Source organism: Meriones unguiculatus, chromosome X, assembly GCF_030254825.1.
Source record: "Meriones unguiculatus strain TT.TT164.6M chromosome X, Bangor_MerUng_6.1, whole genome shotgun sequence".
Lineage (NCBI taxonomy): Eukaryota > Metazoa > Chordata > Mammalia > Rodentia > Muridae > Meriones > Meriones unguiculatus.
Window position 1 is genome coordinate 22,391,025 of NC_083369.1, and position 19,500 is coordinate 22,410,524.

A 19,500-nucleotide genomic window follows, 5' to 3' on the forward strand; every position below is an offset into this window, starting at 1 on the left:
GTGTTCTTTTTATGTTTTAAACAAATGTTTTATGACATAGAATTTTATATTTTCCCCATTCTGCAATTTTCTCTTCTATTTTCTTTCAATGTCTGTTGAAAACTTTAGAATCATGATGATACCATTTACAATTTTCCATGTTTATGACTTTAGGAGCAGTGTAAGAAATCTTTACCCAAGGCAAAACTTCAAAATATTTCATTGCTTTTTTTTTTTCTACAAAAATTAATAGGTTTTGTTTTGGTTTTGTATTTGGTTTTCTCAAGAGAGGAATTCTCTGTGTAGCCTTGGCTTTCCTGGACTAGCTTTGTAGACCAGGCTGGTTTTGAACTCAAAGTGACCCACCTGCCTCTGACTCCCTGAGTACTGGGATTAAAGGTGTGGATCACCATACTAGACTATAGTTTTACTGTTTTTGAATTAGTGTTTGATCTTGAATTAAATATAGTAAATGGTAAAAATTAACATATAAGAGTAAAATAAACAAAAAACTGTAAAAACACTGAATAAACATCAAGAAAACAAGCAATCCACTTAAATACGTTTCATAACTAGGGTTCACAACAAAGGAATTAAAAGTGTCTAGGAAAAACTGTTTAAAATCTTTAATACTCCTTGTCAGGAAAATGCAGATTGAAGCTACTTATAAATACCGCTTTACTCTTGTCAGATTGGCCATTATCCAGAATACAAATAATAATAATAAAAAAATGTTGGCATATATATGAAAAAAAAAGCTTAACCTTTATGTACTTTGATGGGACTGTAAACTAACACAGTCACTTGGAAAATCATTTTGAGGGTTTCTCAAAATACTTGAAATAAAACTACAACATAGTCCTTCTCAGCAATACCACTCCTGGACATGTGCCCAAAGGATTCTACATGATACTACAGTGATACTTGTACATATATATTCAGTAATGTTCTATACAAAATAGACAGGAAATAGAAACAGCCTGGGTATCTATCAGCTGATGAATGGACAGTGAAAACATAGCTCATATAAATGAAGTTTTATTTAACTTTAATAAAAAAATGAAATTATCAAATTTTCAAATAAATGAATGGAAATTGGAAAAGTACACTGTGTAAGGTAACACTTGTCTAGAAAGAGAAACACCATATGTTCTCTCTCATATATGCATGCTAGCTGGTTGGAACACCCCACTGTTTAAAGTCTCAGTCCACCATGTATAGACAGCTCTTCTGAGCTCTTTGCAGAATGGAAGACCCCCATGTCTCAGCAGGGGCCTTCTTTCTCTCTGCCTGAATTCACCTGGAGATGTCTCTAAGCATGACCCCCACCCCTGAGGGAGGTCACATAATCTATGGCCAAAATGCAGTTTCAACTTCCTTTCTCCTGAAAAAAAAAAAAAAAAAACCTGCCCCATAGATATATGGAATTCCCAGCATCTCAAGCCCCAGCCAATGGTATACACCTACCCTCCTGGGAACAAACATCTCACTCTGTGTGTGCATGCATGCATATATGTGTGTGTGTATACATACATGTGTGTATATATACATATATATGTATATGTATGTATGTATTATGTATGTATCTATCTATCTATCTATCTATCTATCTATCTATCTATCTATCCTTTAATAGTGTCAAGCAGTCTTGCTCGTGCTGATCCCAGAAGTCAGTTATTCTATCATACACACTGAAATCCACCCCTGTCCATTGGTTTTGCTCTCTTTGCCCTCATGGACTGATATTGTCCAATGATTGAGAATGGGGTATCACACTAACCTCAAATACTTAGGTTTGTGTGTTTAATTTTATGATCCTATGAAATTCAGGAAATTGAAAAGGGGCAGATACTTTTAGTATTAAAAAAAGCTTTTAATTGACTTGGAACTCAGTGAGTCAGAACTTATAGAGGACCCTTTCTTATTGATGGATGTGCCTCATGTTTTCAGGGATAAAAGAGCAGTGACAGGAAAATACTCTGATAGAAGTTGGAACGGCCATTCACATGGGACATTATTCAGTTTGGATCATAGAAGATGTGCTCAAGTACAAAACAAGGACATTTGCTCAGCCATGTTCATAGCAGCTTTATTCATAATAGCCAGAATCTGGGAACAACCCAGATGTCTCTCAACGGAGGAATGGATACAGAAATTGTGGTACATTTACGCAATGGAATACTACTCAGCAATCAAAAAAAGAAAATCATGAAATTTGTAGTCAAATGGTGGTATCTAGAAAAAATCATTCTGAGTGAGATATCCTAGAAGCAGAAAGACGCACATGGTATATACTCACTTAAAAGTAGGTACTAGACCTGTAACATAGGATAAACATACTAAAATCTTTACACCTAAAGAAGCTAAGCAAGAAGGAGGGCCCTGGGTAAGATGATCAATTTTCACTCAGAAAGACAAAAGGGATGAACATTGAAAGGAGAAAGTGGGAAACAGGACAGGAGCCTACCACAGAAGGCATCTGAAAGACTTTACCCAGCAAGTGTATCAAAGCAGATGCTAAACTCATAACTAAACTTTAGGTAGAGTGCAGGGAATCCTATGAAAGAAGGGGAAGGTAGTAAGACCTAGAGAGGACAGGAGCACCACAAGGAGAGCAACAGAAACAAAATATCTGGTCATATGGGTCTTTTCTGAGACTGATACACTAACCAAAGACAATTCATCATTATAAGTAGAACCCCTGCTCAGATGTAGCAAATGGCAGCTCAGTATCCAAGTAGGTTCTCTAGTAAGGGAAACAGGGACTGACTCTGACATGAACTCAGTGGTTGGCTCTTTGACCACCCCCTGGGGGGGAGCAACCTTGCCAGGCACAGAGTAGGACAATGCAGCTAGCCCTGATGAGACCTGATAAACTAGGATCAGATGGAAGGGGAAGAGGACCTCCCCTATCAGTGGACTTGGAGAGGTACATGGGAGGAGAAGAAGGGGGGAGGGTGGGATTGGGAGGGAATGATGGAGGTGGCTACAGCTGAGATACAAAGTGAATAAACTCTAATTAATATAAAAATAAAAATTTAATTAAAAATTTTATGTAAGAAGTGGGAAATAGTAAGAGCTGGAGAGGACAGGGTCTCCACAAGGAGAGCAACAGAACAAGGAAATTTGAACACAGGGAACTTCCCAGAGACTCATACTCCAACCAAGGATTATTCATGGAGATAACCTAGAACTCGTGCACAGATGTAACCCATGGCAGTTCAGTATCCAAGTGGGTTACATAGTAATGGGAAGAGGGACTGCCTCTGACATAATCTGATTGGCCTGCTCTTTGATCACCTCCCCCTGTGGGGGAAGCAGCCTTACCAGGCCACAGTAAAGGACAATGCAGCCACTTTTGATGTGAACTGATAGACTAAGATCAGAAAGGAGAGGAGAACCTTCCTTTTCAGTGGACTTGGGGAGTGGCATGCATGCAGAAAGGGAAGGGAGGGTGGGATCGGGAGGGGAGGAGGGAGGGGCTTATAGGGGGATACAAAATGAATAAAGTGTAATTAATAAAAAAATAAAAAAATGCATTACTTTCATGGCCCTCCAACACTAAAGAACTACAAACAACCAAAGAATGCTGAAATCATGATGAATATCCATCCCTGTGAAAGAATTCTTCAGTTGGTTATGCAATACCAAGTAATTAGTTCTGACATTATATGCACACAAGTAATATTTAACATTGTAGTGACTGAGATGTTGGTATTATGTATGATTGTGCGTGTGTGTGTGTGTGTATGTGTGTGTATGTGTATCATATTTATCCTAGTTAGATATACTATTCTTATGAGGAAGCACCATAGCCAAAGCAACTTGGGAAGAAAAGTGTTTATTTGGTGGCCTATAGTTTCACATCATGTTCATCATCAAAGGAATTCAGGATAGGAACTCAAGGAGACAGAAACCTAGAGACAGGAGCTGATGCAGAAGCCGCATAGGAATGCTGCTTACTGGGTTGATCCTCATAGCTTGCTAATCCTGCTTTTTTATAGAATCCCAGACCACCAGCTCAAGTATAGGACCATTCACAATGGACTGGATTTCTTGCAAAAGCTTCATGTAGGCTCCATATATGAAGTAAAATGATAGGTTTTGTATCCAACCTACAATGTGCTATTTTTTTTTTTTAACCAGAGCTCCTGTCCGTGTCTGAGATTCTTATTCAAGAAGTACAGCACCGGACTAGGCAAGAATGGAGAATCTATTAAGACCTTTTATGCAAATTGGATAGTGGAAATTTTTATAGGTTTGGGGTTTCACATAATTGATAGAATATAATCTATTGAATCTAATATCTTCTTTCAAGACATTCATGTATATTTAGATATTAGACATCAGAAATATATGCAGCAGAGAATTCCATCAGAGATACATCTGAATTTCTCCTTTCCACTTTCTCAGTTACTTTATACTCTCAGGATGCAATGGACAGTAAGAGTAGAATAAGTATAACTGCTGAAAGATATAGTGGTTGACTTTTCATTTTACACTGGAAAGTGCAGCAAGATGCAGGGTGTCGGGTCCGACACTGTATGCAAGAATGAACTTGAAATCTCTGAGGCAGTGACAGTGTATATGAAATTGTGGTTACATAGTTATATGAATTTTGGAGGAGGAGCAGAAACAAAGTTCATAACTATCCTCAGAACATTTGAAGAAGGATAGTGACAGAGGCACATCCCTAAAAATTTGGAGATCCAGATACTTAGGATAAAACACTGGAAGAGTTTTTTTTTGGAGTTTTGGATTTTATACTAACCACTGCTAATAAGTTGTTGTATGTGATCCCCCTGGGCCTCAGATTACATATCTGTAAAACAAAGGAGCTGAATTACATAGTCTCCGAGGTCCTTTAGAGCTATAAAGATCTGACTCCATAAGAATAAATTGCTCTGATTTGCCATACCCTTGGGATGGCTCTCTAAGTCCAATTTATATAAATGAGAGCTGGCATAACATAGCTCAGGGTTTTCTCAATAGTAAGATTTATGGTTGTGCTTTTATTCCCCTTTATCCATTGAAGTCCCGTGAAACAGAAGCAGGGGGTGGGAAGATTGACTTTTCCAAATCAGCCTTAGTCTATACAGGATGACTTGATGCATTTCACATAAAAATGACTAGTTACAGTTTTCTTTTTCTAATCTCAAACTGACTTTTTGGAATTATCAGCATCATAGACAGTGAATCTCTAGTCTGCTTATTCTTCTCTTCTCAAAAGTGTTTTTTTATTCAGTTTTTTTGTTTGTTTTTACATGAAGGGCAATGCTCTTTTCAGTATGTTTCTTTTTGTCCTCTTAAAACTTCATATGTATCTGACATGTGTTTTGATTGTTATAAACCCCCATCTCTCTAAGCTCCTCTCATTCTTATTAAATTATCCTTTCCCTACAAATTCCCTTCTGCTTTTATGTGGGTTTTGCTATTTTTCTGGGTTTTTTTTTTGTATGTTTTTTATCAGACCCAGTGCATTTTACCAAGATCATCTGTGTGACTCGTAACTACTGGAGCTCCTTCTTTTTGTAACTAGGAACTAGTAACTTGTAATTAGTGAGCTCTTCAGTGGCTACACAACTAAAGAAAATGACTGTCCTTCCCCAGGAATCCGTCAATAGTCAGCAGTTATCAGGATGGGTTAGGTCCTATAAACTCCCCCTCAATTCATAATTGGCTGTTAGCAGGCTCAGTGTCATATTAGGCCATTTCAAACAGCCAGAGCTACTGTTACATTACGACTGCGACTGCATTGGCTATGCTGGCTACGCAATGTCTAAAAGGAAGCATTCATTCCACAACTCTTCTATCTTCTGACTTTACATTCAGTCTACTTCATCTTCTGAGGATTCCATAATCTTTACATAAATGCTATAAATGTCATGTTAGGGCTGATAACCATAATTTTTTTCTTAGTGCATGCATTCTCAGTCTCTGGGGTCATTGCTGTTATTACAAAGAAAGGCTTCTCAGAGTAAAGCTTAGAATAACATTTGTTTATGTGCATATACAAATGTATTTAGAAGGCAGTTTGCTATCATGATAATTTAAAAAACAGTATTAAATTTCACCCTGAAGCTAAAGAAAACTTCACATATGTGGGTTTGCAGAGGTTCACAATGCTATGTATAAATATATTCTTAGTGACTAGGCCTCAAGTACAATCAGAGAATGGTTGTTTACTCTTACAACTGTCATGCCACTATTGCAATATTGTTAAAATGTTGCCTAATGTAGAAAATAGAATTCACAGTTTAGCATGAATGTTCATGCTTTTTCTTCCCACCATCCCACATAATGTCTTCTGAACCTATGAAAGCTAGACAGCAGGGAAGAAATTTCCAGCTCTTTCCTGCTTTTTTCTTTATACCTTATAATCATGATCAGTAGAGTTTTATCATTTAGCCTGGAGCACAAGCAAGTAGAGCAGCAATATTATGTTTTTGAGGGACTCTGGGGTTTCCCTGAAGAACAGTTCTTAAGGTCATCACTTACACCTGGCTTTGGGGTTTTGTTTGTTTAGTGACCTTCAAACTTCAGTACCAGCTTTAGCAAAAAAGCAGGATGCAGACCTTTCAAATATCCATATTTCTCTCTCTCTTTCCCTCTCTCTCTCCTTCTCTCCCTCACACACACACACACACACACACACACACACACACACACACACACACAAAGGAATATTTTCAATTAATAAATAAGCCTTAAGTCTCTGAAAAGTACTCTAAAATAGAGTGAACACTGGTTACACACTTTGTTGCCATAATGTGATTCATTCTGTAAGTGCAACTCTTCCCCAGAATTTTCCACCTAATTTCACACTGTGGATTTTAGAATTTTTTAATAAAAGGAAACTTAGGCACTAAAGTAAAAGGACTAGCATAAGGTCAAATTTCAGGGATGATATATTTTAATGTGTTTTTAAAATAATAGGTTTCTATTCTTTTTTTTTCATATAGCTTTACTTTGGGTTAATTTTTCCTTCCCTTCTTTATACTGTACTTCATTTACCTGCACCTATTCCTGATTGGACTTTTCTAAACCCACAGTTCACCCTCTTTTTAATATCACAAGTGTCCATGTTATATTGTATTACAATAGCTAAACCTGCTGTTTTCTTTCTCTTTTTTTTCAGGTTTCATATTCAATTTTGTTTCATTTTATTTTTTTAGTATTTTTTTATTTTTAAATAATTTCATACATTCACTTGTATCCCAGCTGTAGCCCTCTCCCTCTTTCCCTCACAATCCTCCCATCCCTCCCTCATCTCCTCCCTGCGCCCTTCTGAGTCCACTGAGAGGGGATGTCCTCCTTTACTTCCATCTGGCTCTAGCTTATCAGGTATTTTCAGGATGGTTGCAATGTCCTTATCTGTGGCCTAACAAGGCTGCTCCTCCCTCAGGGGGGAGGGGAAGCTCATGAGTTCATGTCAGAAACAATTCCTGTCCCCCTTACTAAGGCACCCAACTTGGATACTGAGCTACCATGGGCAGGGGTCTGAGCAGGGGTTGTAGGTTATATCCGTGCATGGTCCTTGGTTGGATAAACAGTCTCATAGAAGACCCCTATTCCCAGATATATTTGGACCTTGTGGGGCCCCTGTCCCCTCTAGTATATACTAATTCCTCCTTCCTTCATATGATTCCCTACACTCTGCCGAAGGCTTGGTTATGGGTCTCAGCATCTGCTTTGATATACTGCTAGGTAGAATCTTTCAGGTGCCTTCTGTGGTAGGCTCCTGTCCTGTTATTTGGTTTCTCCTATTTCTAAAGTCCATCCCCTTTGTCTTTCTAGATGAGGATTGATCATCTTACCCCTGGACCTCTTTCTTGTTTATCTTCTTTAGTTGTACATATTTTAGTATGTTTATCCTGTCTTATAGGTCTATATAAGTGAGTGTATACCATGTATGTCTTTCTGCTTTTGGGATACCTCATTCAAGATGATTTTTTCTAGATCCCACCATTTGCCTGCAGAATTCATGGTTTCCTTGTTTTTAATTGCTGAGTAGTATTCCATTGTGTAAAAGTACCAAAAAAAAAAAAGGAATGCTTCACGAATTTGCATGTCATCCTTGTGCAGGGGCCATGTTAATCCTCTCTGTATTGTTTCAATTTTAGTATATGTGCTGTCAAAGTGAGCACAAACCTGCTGTTTTCAAGCTCCATTTGTTTAATGTCTTTTTTATATAATTTGATTTTTATATGGTAACAGCTGTGATTTTGAGATATATTTCTTGGAGACAACAAAAAGATAGATCTTGTCTTCTAATCTAGCCCAATAATTTGTTATTTTTATTTAGTCTTCATTGCTGAATGGAGAACAATAATAGTCTAAGTTATTATCATTTTTGTCTTTGTATTAATTTGTATTTGTATTAATTTTTACCATTTTGTTGATTTTGTGAATGTTTTTTTTTCTCATACTTCTTTGACTATCATTTCTTTTTCCTGTAGCCTCTTGGGTATCTTTATTCTCCTATTCAGTCCAACATATTCTTTCCAATAAAGCTGGCTTGGTGATCATATATTTCTTTAGTCAGTTTCTATCATGGAATTTTCTGTTTTCTCTTCTTTCTTCAGTTTCATTATATAGTTCTACTAGCTATAATAGCCTAAATTTGAAGTTATAATCTTTCATAACTTACAATGCACCTTTCTGTCCCTTCTTGCCTTAAAAATTTCTATCAGATAATCACCTATAAGTTAAGTGAACTTTTCAATACCATTTCTTTATTTATAATTTCTGGCCCTTTCTATTTTTTGTTCTCTAAACATTTTATGTGTGAATAGATATGTTTTTCTCTAGATGTAGAAATTATTCTTTTAAAATTTAAATGTGTGTATTAGCTATATCTTTTGACGGGAATTTTCTCCTTTATTTTTGCCCTTAACTCATAGAAATGGACTTTTCATACCATCCCATACTTCTTGCATATGACAGTCTTGTTTTTCTACTTCATTATTTTGATTTTTGAATAGTGCATTTCCTCTAGATTGTATTAACAACCTAGTACTCTGTATTTTATATCATGCATTCTTTTGGTGAAGTTTTTCAAAGCGGTGTGTTTTTTAATTAAGCTTAATGATTTTTTTTTAATTCCTTGATTCATTACTCTTTGGATTTACCTTAGTGTTTGTAACTCTTGATGTCAATTTTTGTATCCTACATTTTATTTATTATTTCACTCAGCTTTTGCTTGTGTTTTCTTAGATTCAATCCAGTTCTCTTTATTTTTGTTTGTATAATTTTTAATGCTTTGAAATCATTGAGCATGTTTATAGCTGTTCTTTCTATGTCTGGTTTTAAATTTAATTAAAATATAATCACATAATTTCTCTCACCCTTTTGTTCTACACCACCCATGTCAGTCCCCTACAAAATTTGTGGACTATTCATCTTTATCCACTGTTTTTACACACACACACACATGCGTGCACACACACACATCTAAATATAGAAATTAAACATTTTCAGTCCATTTAATCTTCCCTATAGGTACATGATTTCAGGGATGACCACTCAGTATTAGGAGACACTAATTATCCTCCTCTCAGCAGTTGTTAATTCCTTGTTACTTTCATTTACATTGAGATGTTAACTGTTGTTAGAATTGAATCCCCCTTTAGGCAACAATGTTGTTGATATTTCATAAGTACAGACTTACAGCAGACATCCTGGATAACACAACCTATATGGTTTTTTTTTTTCATGAAATTCCTTGAACCTCAGGTGCAGAAGTTGGGTTGTGGATGTGTCATTGTGACTGGGAACCCTCTGTCAGTTGTTCTCTACATTTTAACTAACTGTAGTTTTCTATAATAGTGGAAAAAAAACATCTTTGATGAGGTATGAGACTTACACTTATCTGTGCATATAAAAATAAATACTTAGCATGTAGTTAGGAATCATACTAGGAAAGTGGCAGTAGTAGGCTCTTCTCTAAGAATTATGACTTCTCTAACCATTATATTTACATTTCCTGTCTGTTGAGCTAGGCTTAATTCTGGTTAAGTTATTGGTTACTTAGATATCAGTGCCACTATAAAACCATTAGGGAAATCTTGCCATAATGGTCATTAATGTGTGTCTTGGATTTAATTTTAATTCTTTACCTTATGTTACTAAATGATAGATAACTGGGATGTGGCATATTGCTTTAGTTTATGATGCTATTTGTGTTTTGGTGAAAGGACTTGGGCATCTGAATTTATAATATTGATTTTTCTTTGAGTATAAGATTTTATCACATCAGGCTAGAATCCCAATGAGAAGTAGTAAGCCAATGAATAGGCTAGGGTGCTTAGATAAATCTCAAAATGTTGGAGCAAGATACAGGGCTTGAATCAATGCCATTTTCTTTCTTTCTTTCTTTCTTTCTTTCTTTCTTTCTTTCTTTCTTTCTTTCTTTCTTTCTTTCTTTCTTTCTGTTTTGGTCTTTCGAGAGAGAAAATTTTTCTGTGTAGTCCTGGCTGTTCTAGAACTCTAACTGTGGACAAGGCTGACTTGAACGTAGAGATCTACCTGCCTTGGCCTCCTGAGTGGTGTGATTAAAGGTATATACCATAATGCCCAACTTAATGTTTTTGTTCTTCAGATTCACTCAGAATTTGATAGGGGTTATGTTGAACCAAAACTCCGCTTTGATTGATATTGACATCTTAATAATATTAAGTTTCTAATCCAATTTTATAGGTATTTTTTCATATATTGATGATTTTTAACACTTTTCCATCAATGTTTTCTAGACTTTATCATATAAATCCTTATCTCCCTGCTTAGGCTACTAGTAAATATTGTATTGTTTTAATATTTAGCTACATTCTAAAGCTACATTGCACATTTTATAAGAAATAAGTCTTATAAAAGCAAAAAGTATTTTCATATTTGTTTGTATCTACTTGGCCACATTGTTATATAGTTTCTACTAAATCAGTTTCTATTAATGTCAAGGACAGTTTTCATCCATGCTTTCCTTATGGGAAATAATCCCTGTTACATACAAGGTATAATGTACATGTAAACATGGAGCTCCACTAGAGAGTATCTCTTACTCAGTGATATTAATGTAATGGCTATATTATTGTTCAGTTAATGATAGTCATACAAAGCCAATTCCTGCATTGAGTAGGTAGTTTAGTTTTCTTCAATAGCTTCTGTAACACTCTTAAATTCAACTTTAGCAGAACATTGTGTATTGTATGTATGTATTTGTTACATTGTGTATTGTATGTATGTATTTGTTACAACACTCTATTGTATGTATGTGTATGCATTTCTGTATAAGTTTGTTTGAAATATGTTTGTTTCCAAAATTAGAGGGATAGAAAATTGAGAATAGGAAAGATTTTTAGGTTAAATGTTTAAGGAATTTAATTAATGCATTCAAAATGATTTTTTATAGATTCAGTTCTATGGCAGGTAAAGGGTATTTTTAATAAATAATAAATCAGTAAATAATAAATTGTGTGGTAAAAAATACAACTTCAGGTCAATTTGGTAAATAGGAATAGAAAAGGAGTACAAATCAACCAATGGTGAAACTTAAACAGGATTTCTTAGGGAAGTAATAAACTGAAACAGGTCTCAAATTATAAGAAGTCATCATTCAGCGAAGAATGGGGAAAGCTCATCATGAAAAGTTAGTTTATTAAAAAATATTGAAGAATAAAGCATGTCACAAGATACATGAGTTCAATAGAATTGCAGGCTCTATTTCAAGGAAATAGGAGAAATGACAAAAAAATACAAGACAAGAAAGGTGGGTAGAGAATAATTGTGAAGACAAGCTTTTTTACTTATAAGTTCTTATTTACAACAAAACATAATTAATAAGCACAAGGGTAATCTATATGAGAAGTTTTATAGAGAGCTGTTTTTAAAATATTCTTTAAACCTGATTTGGCTTTCAAACTTCTCCATAATTTCTTTAAAGTCAGTGGCAGAGGTTGGTGGTAAACACTGAGGGGAATAATTATGCTGTAGAAAAATTACTGTATCAAGAGCTGATTTTGAGGAATTAACAAACATTCTTTAATATTCTGGTTCTTCTGAAAGGCACTGGCTAAAGGAGGGTCCTCCATCAGGTAACTTAGAACCTCTTTCTCTCTCTGTTAACTAATGAGGGTACTGCAGAGGAGAAGTCAAATTTCCATTGCTTTGATCTCACATTTTCCCTTGAAAGCAGAGAAACAGGATTTAGATCTTTAATTGTTACAACATCTTTTGTTGAGATCCCCATAGGGATAAAGGAATAATTGGAGGGGTACCCTGTGTTCTTTGGAAAAAAATACCAATTCACACAATGAAATGTCTATTTTCTATATGTAATAGGTAGTATTGGAGCTTTTATACTACACAGGAACTGGACTCATGATGTGAGCATTGAGTTCTGCCCATAGCTTGTTGCTCAGGGCAGCCTCTTTTTTCATTTGAAAACTGTCCTTATGAACTCCTTCAAATTTTCCATTCTATTTCTTCCCAGATTCCATTGAGGGGGCCTTGTATATGTTCCCATTGCTGGGTTTAGTCATTAAAAGTGTTGTCATGGTAACTATCCACTTTCTGCAGTGACCACCCATTGCCTTGAGGGAGGAAGTTGGCAAAATCCTCTTGATATTCTTAGTTAAGATTAGCTTTATTATATTTACAAAAGGCTCGTGCATGTTGCATGCTTAGCCAGGGCCAGGGTCCATGAACTAGAAAGAATGAAGAAAATAGAAGATAGGTTGTTTTGGATTTTTAGGAGTATTTAGTATTACAATTACCACCCACAATTAATATTCATTTCCAAACCCTTTTCACAGCCATCAAATAGCAGGCTGTAAAAAAATGCAAAGGGCCAATTTTATTACTGAAAACTCCTAAAAGATCAGGTACAGTTGGCACAATCACATCTTATGTTAGTATCTTCAGGACCAGAAAGTGTCCAATTCCTTTCTCCCATATTGTAGAGGAGGAGTGATCAACTTTTACAGGTTGTTTCTTAATGGCAGAAACAAATTGCTGTGGTGTTCTTTCATTTGAAACTGCCATTTGTATTGTCTCTGACATATTTTCTTCTTAAGTAGAACTTTCCTTCAAATAGGTATTTAAACTTTGGTGGATCACTGTAGAGGTTATTTTAAGAAATAAATAAAAAATAATTTTCCTATTTTTGTAAATTAATACATTAGTGGGAAACAAATTGCCTCTTTTTGAAGAAAAAGAACAAAAGGATAATGGACAGGTATCATTATGTAATCCTGGCTTTAGGGTTAGGCTATGCTTACTTTACATTTCTTTTTTTGAGTGCCATGTACTCATTTTAGATCTAGAAAAAAACCAAGCCTTCCTCTTAGCAGAAGCTTTGTAAGGAAGTTTCTTCTTTTTGAATATAGTTCTCTAATTGCCTTGTAGCTCTCGGTATTTGGTTCTTAATTCTTTGTACTTGTTTCACTGCATGCACAGTCCATGCAGTGTCTAGACAGAACTGTCACAAGGTTATGCCATGTCTGGCTTGAAATCTACCTCTTACATTTGTGGGCACAAATAGTGTACCTACTCTCCTATTCCATGATTGCTTCATAGCACAGGATTAAAGAGCTGGTCACGTAGGATTTCCTCTAGGATAGCAGAACGAGGCCTAGACCCTCTCATAAAAGGACAGAATGTAGATGAGAGATTTTTTCTCTGTGATATGTACACTTCTTTTCAGGAAGCCTAGTCTTTTGTGATTTCAACAGAGAAGCCAGTTCCTCCCACATGTAGCAGATTATTTTTTAACCTTCTATGCACCCCTTTGAGGAATACAGACTTTTTTTTTTTTTTTTTTTTTTTTTTTTTTTTTTTTTTTTTTTACTGCACAGACTTTAAGTATGCAGGAAATTACGGCCAGAGATATGGATTGTCTTACAGAAATTTACACAGCACAAAAGTATAACTTTATTATGTGAAAAAGTCTTTAAACAGAGGAGGTGCTTTCTCTGGGTTCTTGCTATTCTGGTCAGTTTTAATGTTAGCTTGCCACAAATTACATATATCAGTATGGAACCTTACATAAAGAACTGCATTGATTGGCATAAATGGACAGAATACCCACCCAGCCCTTACCCCTCCCCCTCATCTGATAGTGGGTGGCATCTTCTAGCAGTCCAGATTTTTCTTTGTAATGTAAGGAAGAAGAAGGTTACTTGCTTTTTCTTTTCCTGGTCTTCCCTCTTGACACCAAGTTGATTGCCCTTGTTGCTGCTGCTGATTCCTGTGATAACAGCAGGAAAAAGAACAGCATTCCCATACTTCCATTGTGGACTAAACACAATGGGCTTGGAATTGCTGAAACACCCGTTCTGTGGAGTAAGCATCTACCAGCTTGTTGGTCTTCCCAGTGACAGATAGCACTCGGGGTTACTCTGATTGCATAAGTACTCAGCCTTAAGGACTGAGCAACTACTGGCTTCTCAGCTTTTCAGACATGAATCAGATGTCATTACCATGTCTACATAAGCTAACTTAATGAATTTATGAATAAGGATATCCAAACAAAACAAAACAAACATCATGTTTGCATGTAAGAAGGTAGAATGTTCTTTTAGCTAACGAGCTACTCCTGAGCACTGAGCATGCTATGGAATGAAGTGGATATACTGAGTGACACTCTGTTGAAGAACACTGAATTTCCCTTTCTCAATTGCAAATGGCTCCTTAGCAATCCAATGCAAATAGGATTTTGTATTCATTTCCTCACTTTACTCTGGGATTTTTTTTTTTCAGTTTTGAACTTATGGAGGTTCATTTGTATTCAGTCACAATCTCTATGAGCTCATGTGTGTATCATTCCTGTTGTGTCTAGTACATTTTGTCTTATGTGTTTTCTTTTTCTTTTAGTTTCATTGTGATTTTAGTCCTAGAGAGAGGGAGAGGAAGGAAAAAAGATAGATTGAGTCTGGGAAAAGTTGTTAGGGAAGGAATGAATGTGATCAAAGGATGGTGTATGATTTTTTAAATAAAAACTGTTTATATCAGCATATTACATATATATAAAGTCATTGGTTCTACTTCTCTGGGGCAGCAAGTCTCAACCTGTGCTTTACGACCCCTTTGGGACCAAATGAACCTCTCATAGGGGTTGCATATTATATATTATGCATAGCAAATATTTAAATTACAATTTATAATAGCAAAATTGCAGTTATGAAATAGCAATGAAAATAGTTTTATTGTTGGGGATTACTACAATATGAGGAACTGTATTAAAGGGTTGCAGCATTAGGAAGGTTCAGAATTTCTGCTGTAGTGAACAATGGCTTATTATACTCTGTTAATGGCAAAATAAACATTGCTCACTGCACAAGTGGCCATTTTTCTGCACCAGCAGGACCTCCTTTATTTTTGGACTCTCCCTCTGCTTCTAGGAGGATGCATTCTCCTACTAGGTTCAAAATGCTTCTTATTTAAACTTAGGCTTTTGTTTGAGGGTATTAGTATGTTTGTTATCCAAAATAGAAATGTGATCTTCTAGAAAACTTTGTTTTTCTTCTACTTCTGAACTCTTGATTGGACTCAGTCTTTAACTGAAATCTCTTATATGCCTGAATCTTCTTGAGAAACCTCCTTATCACTGACATGTGGGTGTCTGGCTCAGCTTTCCTATTTTCACCACACAGGACTATAAGTTCTCTACATTTTAAGGCTCAATGAGCTAACCTTGTATCTAATCCTAATTTGCACCAAGTTTGACTACAGACAAGAGTATATCTTGTCTCTTTTCCATACAGTGGCTAATCTCCTTAGAAACAAATCAAGGGATCTCAGGTTGACCACTTTAGGCTTGAAGCCAACCACCTTCTCAGAAGCTCAGCTAATAGAACATTCTGCTTCTGTCTCAGCCTCTACTGGGCTTGGAAGACCTTGGGTAACTTTTGACCCTGTTTATATTTGTCCCTGATTGCGTTTTGAAGTAGACAGTTTGGCAGCTAAATTGTTTTTATCTTGTGTTTTGTTTGTTTGTTTGTTTATTTTGGTTTTCTTGTTTGTTTGTTTTCGTCTTGGTGCCCCATTGTAATTGCACTTCAAGATTAGAAACTAAAAATTTATATAGCATACTACATTCCACATGCTTGAACTCAGTAATTTTACCAGCTTCACCTTGTTCGCATGGCTCAGCTTTTCCTAAGAATGTTCACTATCTTCTCTCTTAAAATATCCCTTAATTATTAGTTTATACCATGTGTGACTTTCTGGGTCTCAGTTACATCACTTAAGATGATATTTTCTAGTTCCATCCATTTGCCTGCAAATGTCATGATTTCTCTGTTTTTAATAACTAAATAGTATTCCATTTTGTAAATGTACCACAGTGTCTGTATCCATTCTTTGGTTGAGGGACATCTAGGTTGTTTCCAGTTTCTAGCTATTATGAATAAAGCCTCAATGAACATAGCTAAGTAAATGTTCTTCTTTTATGGTGGAGCATCTTTCAGATATATGCCCAGTAGTGGTATAGCTGGGTCTTGTATTCCCAATTTTCGAAGAAAGCACCACATCGATTTCCAGAGAGACTGTACACGTTGGCATTACTATGAGCAATGGAGGAGTGATCCTCTTTCTCCACATCCTCGCCAGCATGCGTTGTCACTTGAGTTATTGATCTTAGCTATTCTGACTGGTGTAAGATGGAATCTTAAAGCTGTTTTGACTCTAGTGGCTAAGGATATTGAACATTTCTTTAAGTGCTTCTAAGCCATTCAAGATTCCTGTTGTGCATTCTTGTATTAGCTCTGTACACCTTTTAATTGGATTATTTGATTTCTTGATGTTTGATTTCTTAAGTTCTTTGAATAAGATGCAGAGAAAATGGAGATGGGCGGTAAGAGGGTGAAAACAAGAAGGGAAATTTAAGGTGCATCTCTTTGTCAATCTGGAGGCCTGTGACAGGGTAGGCTCCTAGGAGGACATTGGTGTGAATCTAGCTGAGACTCCTAACAGAGAGAGGGGAGAATGAAGACTGAAGAAACCACCTCACAGCCAGGCAGGACAAGTGGAAGGAAGGGAACAAAAACCCATAGACAAAACCTTTGATCCAAAAATTACCCTGCCTACAAGAAGTTCAGGGATAGAACAAAGACTCAGGGAATCTCCAACTAATAAATTGGTCCAAACTGAGAGCCACCCCATGGTAAAGAGCCAGGCTCTGACACTATTAATGATGTTCTTCTATGCTTGCAGACAAGAACCTAACTTGACTGTCATTTGGAAGGCTTCAGCCGGCAGCTGACTGAGACAACTCGTAGCCAAGCATGGATGAGACAGATGCTACAACTTGCAGCCAAGCATGGAACGGAGCTCTGGAGATCCTGTGAAAGTGATGGAGAAAAAGATGAAAGGACCTGGAGGGGACAGGAACCTCACAAGAAGACCAACAGAGACAACTAACCTAGTCCCATGGAGTCTTATAGAGACTGAAACATCAACTAAGGAGCATGCATGGTCTGGACCTAGGCCTTCTGCACATATGTGCTGGTTAGGCAAGGCGAGTGTATGGGAAGGCCTGTTTCTAATGTGGACTCTAGTGCCTGCTTTTGGATCACTTTCCCCTGACAGAGCTGCCTTGCCTGCCTCAGGGAATGAGGATATGTTCAGTCCTGGTGTGACAGGATGTGCTGGGAACAGTTGATGCAGGTGTATGGGGGCTTCCCTTTACTGGGGGGAATGTGAGAGGGGGAGAGAAGGGAGAATGAGAGGAAGGAAGGCTGGGAGGAAAGAAGGGAGGGGTTACTCTTGGGATGTAAAGTAAATAAACTGAAAATAATAGTCCTTAGTTTTTGAAGCTAAATCAATATCACTAAGTTCTTTTTGTTGCTGTTTTTAAATACTTTTTTATCCCAATGAATAATGTACATTATCCATATTCACATATTGGGTAACATTTACTATTTTTATTTATCCTGTATTCTCTTTCTTACTCTTTGTCTCTTTTGTACTTTTACCATGGCTCTTTATACTCGTCTCTTTATGTATACTTTAAGTAAAAGTATATCCTTTTCCATAACAATGGATCAGTAGCCTGACTTTATAAGTTTTGTATTGGTCTCTCTCTCTCTCTCTCTTTTGTGTATGTGTGTACATGATCACTTGTATATAAGGTTGTGTATATCACTAAATTCTTACCAGGGTCCTTTATTGGCAGGAAGATCTATTCACTACTTGATGTATCCATTTCATTATCCACAGTTCAGTAATTTCCAATGACAAGACTAGAATGTTCTACAGCAAAAACATTGGCAAAGACAAGCTTGCTTTTGAAGTTCTAAAACTCTTTAAAGATCAAAGCTAGAAATAGCTTTGATATACTACTTATTTCAACACCTTCATGATAAAGATGAAGAACAAAAGCATGGAAACAATGTTTTGTAAAAAATAGAAGTAGATTCTTCTACTCACTTAAAGTTCCAGTGCTTGTGCTAACACCTAAGCCTTCTAACTTCCAATCCAATATTTTTTAAAATCACTCAGTTTAAATTCTGATATTCTCCCCAGTTCATCTGTATCATATGTATTCTAAGTTTTCCATTTCCTCTTCAGAAAAAAATTAAGTTAGAAAGGGGAACCCTCCTCCATTGCTGGTGGGAATGTAAACTTGTACAACCACTTTAAAAATCAACTTGACACCTTCTCAGAAAACTGGGAATAGTACTACCTCAAGACCCAGCTATACCATTCCGGGGAATATGCCTGAAAGATGCTCCACCACAAAACAATGACATTTCTCCAAATATATTCATAGCAGCTTTATTCATAATAGGCAGAATCTGGAAACAACCTAGATGTCCCTCAACCGAAGAATGGATACAGAAATTGTGGTACATTTACACAATGGAATACTACTCGGAAATTAAAAACAAGGAAATCATGAAATTTGCAGGCAAATGGAGGGAACTAAAAAAAATCATCTTGAGTGAAGTAACCCAGAAGCAGAAAGATTTGTGTGGTATATATTCACCTATAAATGGATATTAGCTATCCATATAGGATAAACGTACTAAAATCTAAAGACCTAAAAAAGGTAAACAACAAGGAGGATCCTAGGGAAGAGGCTTAATTTTCACAGAGAAGTGAAAACAAGATAGACATGGGAAGTATTAGAACAGAAGGAACAGGATGGGAGCTACCACAGATGTCCTCTAAAAGATTCTACCCAGAATGGAATCAAAGCAGATGCAAAGAATCATAGCCAAACTTTGGACAGAGTGCAAGGAGACTTACAGAAGAAGTGGGATATATTAGGACCTAGAGGGTACACGTGCCCCACAAAAAGACCAACAAATCCAAAGAAAACGTTGGACCTGGGGAAGGGGGACTTCAAAGACTGATGCATCAACCATGCATAAGGAGGACGTAAATCCTCTGCTTAGATGTAACCCACAAACAGCTTAGTCTCCACGTAGGTTCTCTAGTTAAGGGGAGAAGAGATGGTTTCTGAAATAAACTTTGTTGCCTGCTCCTTGATCTTTTCTCCCTGGTGGAGTAACCTAGCCGGCT

General features: G+C 36.5%; 1 non-coding gene across 1 annotated transcript; it reads right to left on the reverse strand.

The window, feature by feature from the left end:
- Positions 1 to 8,019: 8,019 nt before the first annotated feature.
- LOC132650301 (U6 spliceosomal RNA) lies at positions 8,020 to 8,126 on the reverse strand. Its single transcript, XR_009588668.1, has one exon. It is a non-coding gene; the product is annotated as a U6 spliceosomal RNA (small nuclear RNA).
- Between the last annotated feature and the right edge of the window lie 11,374 nt (positions 8,127 to 19,500).